This window comes from Apostichopus japonicus, chromosome 1 (genome assembly GCF_037975245.1).
Source record: "Apostichopus japonicus isolate 1M-3 chromosome 1, ASM3797524v1, whole genome shotgun sequence".
In the NCBI taxonomy this organism is placed as follows: domain Eukaryota; kingdom Metazoa; phylum Echinodermata; class Holothuroidea; order Aspidochirotida; family Stichopodidae; genus Apostichopus; species Apostichopus japonicus.
Genome location: NC_092561.1, coordinates 13,967,426 through 13,974,028, shown reverse-complemented (window position 1 = coordinate 13,974,028; position 6,603 = coordinate 13,967,426). Strand labels below are relative to the sequence as shown.

Below are 6,603 nucleotides of genomic sequence, written 5' to 3'. Positions count from 1 at the left end.
CAGAGGTCAAACTCTGAAAACTTTTACAGGATATCTAGCGATGGAAATCGTGGATACCTCTAACACTTGGTGTGTGGATTCATAGCATTGCGCACAATACCCTAGTGTTTTTGGTGGAGGTGTGCATAGCCATGTACAGTAGACTGGCCTGTGTTTATCATGCAATAGTGGTATTGTAACAGCTAGTTCTGGTAATACGAACAAGCAGAAGTCTAGTGCAGTGAAGTCATCGAAACCTCAATGCATCTTGTATTCTTGTTTGTCCATGCAGACAAGAGTCGATGAAGATGTTTCAAGGGCATGTTACGAGTAAATTGTGTTATTTTAGGTCTAAACCATGATATTGTTTTGATGTGGATCGGTTACAATGCAAGTGTGATAGTGATCCTCTAATATATTTATTGCAAGTTTGTGGTTTGACATTAAGGGAGCCTGTCGGGTTACAATTGATTTGACCAATTTAGTTGTCATAATTGAGTATTAATTAGGGACCTGTGTTATATTATGTTTTCGGGGTATTCTGGATGATTAAGTATGGTCATTGGATAAGTATTATCTTTTCCTTTCATTATCTAAGTTGAAAAATGAATGAATTAATATTATTTTTAGATTTAGTAGTAGTAGTAGTAAGTTGAGTCTCGTCTATCCGACATGCTCAGTGATTAACCTCCGCCACGTATCACGATCTCGCGCAAGGTCTATTGCTTCCTCGAAATTGTTAATATTAACGTCCTTATATTGCGACTTTATTTTTCCAAGCAAAGTAGTCACGGGCCTTCCTACTGGTTTAGCGTATGTCTCAATGCTTCTCTTAAAGCAACCTTTGCTGGAGCGTCCTTTTGGAGTCTTGCTACATGACCGAAAAATCTCAATATCACTACTCAAATTAGTAGTAGTAGTAAGTTGAGTCTCGTCTATCCGACATGCTCAGTGATTAACCTCCGCCACGTATCACGATCTTGCGCAAGGTTTATTGCTTCTTCGAAATTGTTAATATTAATGTCCTTGAATTGCGATTTTATTTTTCCAAGCAATGTAGTCACGGGCCTTCCAACTGGTTTAGCAGTATGTCTCAGTGCTTCTCTTAAAGCAACCTTTGCTGGAGCGTCCTCTTGGAGTCTTGCTACATGACCGAAAAATCTCAATCTTCTATGTGCGACTATCGATGACCAAGGTGTTTGGTTGGTTTCGTTGTAGAGCTCATCATTTGATAACCAATTATTATTGGTCCATCTAATGTTGAGAATATTTCGAAGTAGTCTCCTTTGAAAAGTGTCAATTTTGCGATCAAGATCCTTCGTTGTGCCCCACAGTTCGCAATTGTACAAAAAAAAATACTCTTTAATAAAGTCTCAAAGATCCTAAGCTTAATTTTCCGGCTGATGTTTTTGCTTTTAAAAATGCTTGACAGTGTGTTGAAAGCACCGTTGGTTATACCAATTCTTCTGTTAATGTCTTCTTCGGTCCCCAGCAAGCTTCCAACATATTTACATTTCTTCCAACTGTCATTTCCTTTTCTTGTGATTGTAAATTTCTCAGTTTTTGTGCAATTGATTTTCAGATTTCTTACTGCCAGTTTGTCAGAGACTCGTTTTTCGATGTCTTGCAGTATATGCTGAACAGTTGATGCCCAAGAGATATCATCAGCGTATTGTTGGTCTACTGTGAAAAAAGAATTAGTGGTTGTAGTGCTGTAATCATGATCAACTAACTGCGATGGCAGGATAACTGCATCGATATCATTATCATCTGATTTCATAGAGTTGGCTAGATAAGTTATAAAAAATAGTGGTAGGCTATCGTATAGGCTGCTAAAATATGACTGATAGGTCAGAAAAGTTGAAATTTGAAAAATGCACACGACTAAATCACTACAAATAATAAATCCGAACTGTTTTAAACAATAGATCCGATGACAGAAACAATAAATCTTGATAAAAGAGTAAACGTGACAGGATGTCTTCACTAAAATGAGCAAAAAACAACCAAATTTCCGAAGAAAGATGATGCTGACAACACGCCACTGATATCTTCCGAAAGCTCAGTAAATCGTTGTCAGTGCATTAAAGAGTAAGTAAGTAAGTAAGTAAGTTTATTAAAACTTTTTTTTTAAACTCTATTGATCCCAAAGGGAAATTCAGGCACTCGTTCATGAAAATGTTACAAAAATAGATGTGTATATTGTACAGTAAGACAGTAAGAATATTAAGAAAAAGCCAATATATATGAAAGTCAACGTAACAAAACCTAATTGAAAAGCTTAATTGCACGGGGTATAAAAGAATCTCTGTATCTATTGGTTTTGAGACACGGAAGGCTCAACCTGCCACTGCCTCTGGACATCTGACTACTATGAAGTAGCACATAGAGGGGGTGGGTATGGTCCTTCCATACCGCGTCCAGTTTGGACTCGAGAAGACTGTGGTAAACAGAGACAATGGAAGGCAAGTGTTCCCCGACTACTATCTCCGCTTTCTTAATGATGCTGTTAATACGATCTTTTTCATGTTTGTTGACATTCCCACCCCAGCAAATCAAGCAATAACGCCAAACCCCGCTGATGGTACAATTATAGAACATTTCAAGGATGTCATGACGAACATCAAAGTTCGACATCTTACGAAGGCAGTGCAATCTAGAATTCAGCCTTTTCATTCAGCCTGTCAGCCTAGAATTCAGCCTGTCAATATAATCTCCCCATGCCAAGTGATCATTCAGCACTACCCCAAGATACTTATATGACGTAACACGATCAACTACACTTCCTTTGACAACAACAGGGGGTGGAGGATTAGAATTGCGAAGAAAATCAATAATCATTTCTTTGGTTTTAGCAACATTTAATTGGAGGAAGTTAAGATCACAGTAGTTCACAAAGGACTGAATTTGACGTAAGTAAGCTTCATCACCATTACCTTTGACTAAGCCAATCATGACAGTATCGTCAGCAAACTTAATGAGTGAGTACCCTTGTTCTGATGACCTGGCATCGTACGTGTAAGGTGTGAATAGGAACCCTGCTAGAACTGTTCCCTGTGGTGCCCCTGTATTTGGAAGAATGACATCGGAGAGGCACGAATGGCTGAATTTCACCAACTGAGTTCTGTTAAGAGCAACTCTTTCAACGCCTTTTTGTCCTTTTTTGAGCGAAAAGACATGTACTAACAAACTATACATCCCGCCCGGTTATGCAAATTACACTTATTCGTCCTGGGGAATATCTACACGCTACCCAGACATACGGACGTACATGTGTTTCGTTTCTTAACCCAAAATGGAACCTCACCACCTATTCCTATATCACAAATATGAAACGCATAGTACCTTTAAATTTCCACAGAATTCATTTTCATGGCAACCGTTTTCATGATGATCGATAAAGCACCAACAAGCTGACAAGATGAGATACTTACATGATACTTTTCAGTCCGATTGGAAACATTCTACTAATGTTACCTTGTTAATTTAAATAAATGCTTTTAACACATTTATAGAAGTTTAAGTTTTTTTAGAAGTTAAAGTCCGCAACTGTTACTTTTAAAACTGGAATTCAATTTTACTAGGATGCCGGGAGGCTGTAGCAGTTTCAGATGTAACTCGAATTTCGCCTCTTGCACTTTCCAAAACGTCATCCCCTACTCGTATGAAATTCAAATCCTCTTCCTGCACACCTACGAAATCCTGTTCACGCCACTGCAGTGTAATACCACTGACGATCAATGCCATTGCTGCTGGATTAGGTGCCCGATGGCAGAGAGGTTTTACCCAGACCCAAATGGGTAAACGCAAGGCAATTTGACGGGAAAGTTACGTTGGTCAGGTAAGGTCTTGAGCAAAAAGTCACGAGGTTCAAGAAAAGCGCCACTGCCTCCATTCAGTGACAGGACAGGTCCCGAACATAAACTTACGTTCACCACAGGTGGTTGACAAATTCATCTATACACACCGTATTAAAAACAAGGACTGGAATATCACACAAAACACTCAAAATCTTTTCTAAAAACCAACTGTAATTCGCAACAAACGATGAAGGTTTAAGCAAATCAAAACATACTTTTTATCGTGTGAAATATATTTCATTTCGTTGAGAGGAACCATCATTTGTTTTTCGTTTTCATTCAAGGAATACGTATGATCATGAAAGTGTAAACAACTGTAAGCGTCAAACAAGCCCTCATAATTAGGTGTAAGTTTGTCGAGTTCATAACGTTTAAATGTTTGTAATTCCCAAATTGTAATAGTTGGTAACTTGTAAATTTATATTCGATTGCAGCTCTCTCTAAATTGTAAATATAACCTTCAACATTCTTTTGCATGAATTTTTTTTTACTGAACTCTTAGTTTCAATTTCCCCGACTGCAGAAGGGCCAGAGTTAATACAAGATGTTTATAACAGAATAGAGACTGCACTGAAGTCATTGAAACCGACCCCTATGTAAAAGGGTCTGGGGATCCCTCCCTAACACACCCATCTAGGTTTAGGTGTGTCAGCCCCGATTTTTTTCTCACTTATTTGGCCAGACTTGACCTTTGCTTGAGTTTGGTCACTTTGCCATTTTGTTATGCACAATTTTGAGGTCACAGTTTGATACAAAAGATAACGCTAATTAAAAATCCATATTTTGGAGAGATCATATTTAATTTTGCCGTGGAACCCACAGACGAATTTATATTAAGCGTTAACATACATCAATGTATGTGCACAAATTACATACCTGTTATTGGTAAAGTCGACATTATCTCGCTGGTCCATGACAAATTGTCAAATGCAGTGCCCAGCGAGGATTCTTTACATTGTCTTCAAGTGATGGAAGTGTAGGATTTTTCTTGTGGTCCGAAACCCCCCTCTCCTTTTCCAACAAGGACGTTTTATTAAATATTAAAATGAAAGGCATGTAGCAATTATCCCTACACTATTACTTGATCAGCCAATCGATGCGGTATTACTACAACCATGAATAGGCCTATCGAAAAACGGTTCATGCGTCATAACAGAAAATACGACACCATAGCAACGGGTGCTTGTTTTGTAATAAAGAATCATACACCGTGATTGATAGATTGAAATACCCGGTTGCAGCATCAAGGAACGACATTATTTGATTACCAAGCCAACTGAATACATTCATTATACAGATCAGCCTAAGGTGAATTGAAACTCTTTGAATCTTTGACGGAATCTATTCCAGTAAGTATCACAATACATGAAGCACCAAAAATTCAACAGAAAATTACTTAGCCGCAAGATGAAAAGCGTTTTTATTAGTTGTATTCTTTTACATTCTTCAGAGTACTGATAAAAACCATGTATACTAATAGCTCCGTGTTGCTATCGGTTTTATAATTTACGACTTGCTAAAGTATTGTTTATTACAACAACAAAAACGTGGTTGAATTTTATTATACAAAATAAAAACTACAAATTATCAAGAAAGTCGCATTGAGATGGACAAATTTGATCATATTTTCATTTTATAATTTACTGCACAGTAATCAGAACGTCTATGTGGCAATATGGTGTCACAAAAGCCCTGTCTAAATTCAAACCACGTATTTTCCCTCATTGACTTTAATACCGTGTCGTCAAACTATTGTGTACCACCATGAATAGGCCTACGTGGACGGAGTTTTCGAACACCTTAAGTTGTAGCAAGCAAACATTTGATGACCGAAATTTTTTATCTATTACTTCAATATACTACAACCATGAATAAGTCTATTGAAAACGGTTCATGCGTCATATCAGAAAATTCGATACAATATCAACGAGTGCTGGTTTTGTAATAAAGATTCATACACCGTGATCGATAGATGGAAAAACCCGGTTGCAGAATCAAGGAACGACATTATTAGATATCGAAACCAAATGTATAGGATTCATTATACAGATCAGCCTAAGGTGAATTGAAACTCTTTGCATCTTCGACGGAATATATTCCAGTAAGTATCACAATATCTGCAGGCATAAAAAATTAAACATAAAATAGACCTTACTCTCAAGATGAAAAGCCTTGTTATTAATCTTAATTTTACATTCCTCATAGTATTGATTATAACCATGTAGGCTAATAGCTCCGTGTAAATTACTAGCATAAATGCATTGCTATATTTCACGACTTGCTAAAGTATCGATATTACAACAACAGAAACATGGTTGGATTTTATTTTAAGAAGTAATAACTACATATAATCAAAAAAGTCGCGTAGAGATGACAACATTTATCATATATTAATTTTCTATAATTTATAGCAAGGCAATCAAGACGTCTAGGTTTGGATAGGTAGGTATGATGCTATTATTATTTCATTTTTGATGTTTGCAGTTAGTTTGTGTCAGGCTTTCTTAGCAAATCGACGCACTCCTACAATCAAGTATAGGCCTATGAATAGTGTGCACTATCCTGAAGGCGGTTAGTGACGTCTACCAAACAGAACCACTGAAACCAGGATTATCCGGACATTATGGGACCGGAGGTTATTCGGCAATGAAACAATTCCGGGCGGGTAAGCCAAGTGGACTGTGGCATGTAGTTTTGTAGAAGACCTCAGAAGTGTCATAAGTACGTAGTGACTCATGTTTGTTACAAAAGCTACCGTTTTTCA

At 37.4% G+C, this 6,603-nt stretch overlaps 1 long non-coding RNA gene across 2 annotated transcripts in view; it reads right to left on the bottom strand.

The window, feature by feature from the left end:
• LOC139968444 (uncharacterized) overlaps positions 1-6,603 on the bottom strand; it is a 143,514-nt gene that overhangs the window by 47,553 nt on the left and 89,358 nt on the right. The gene's annotated exons all lie outside the window — the stretch shown is intronic.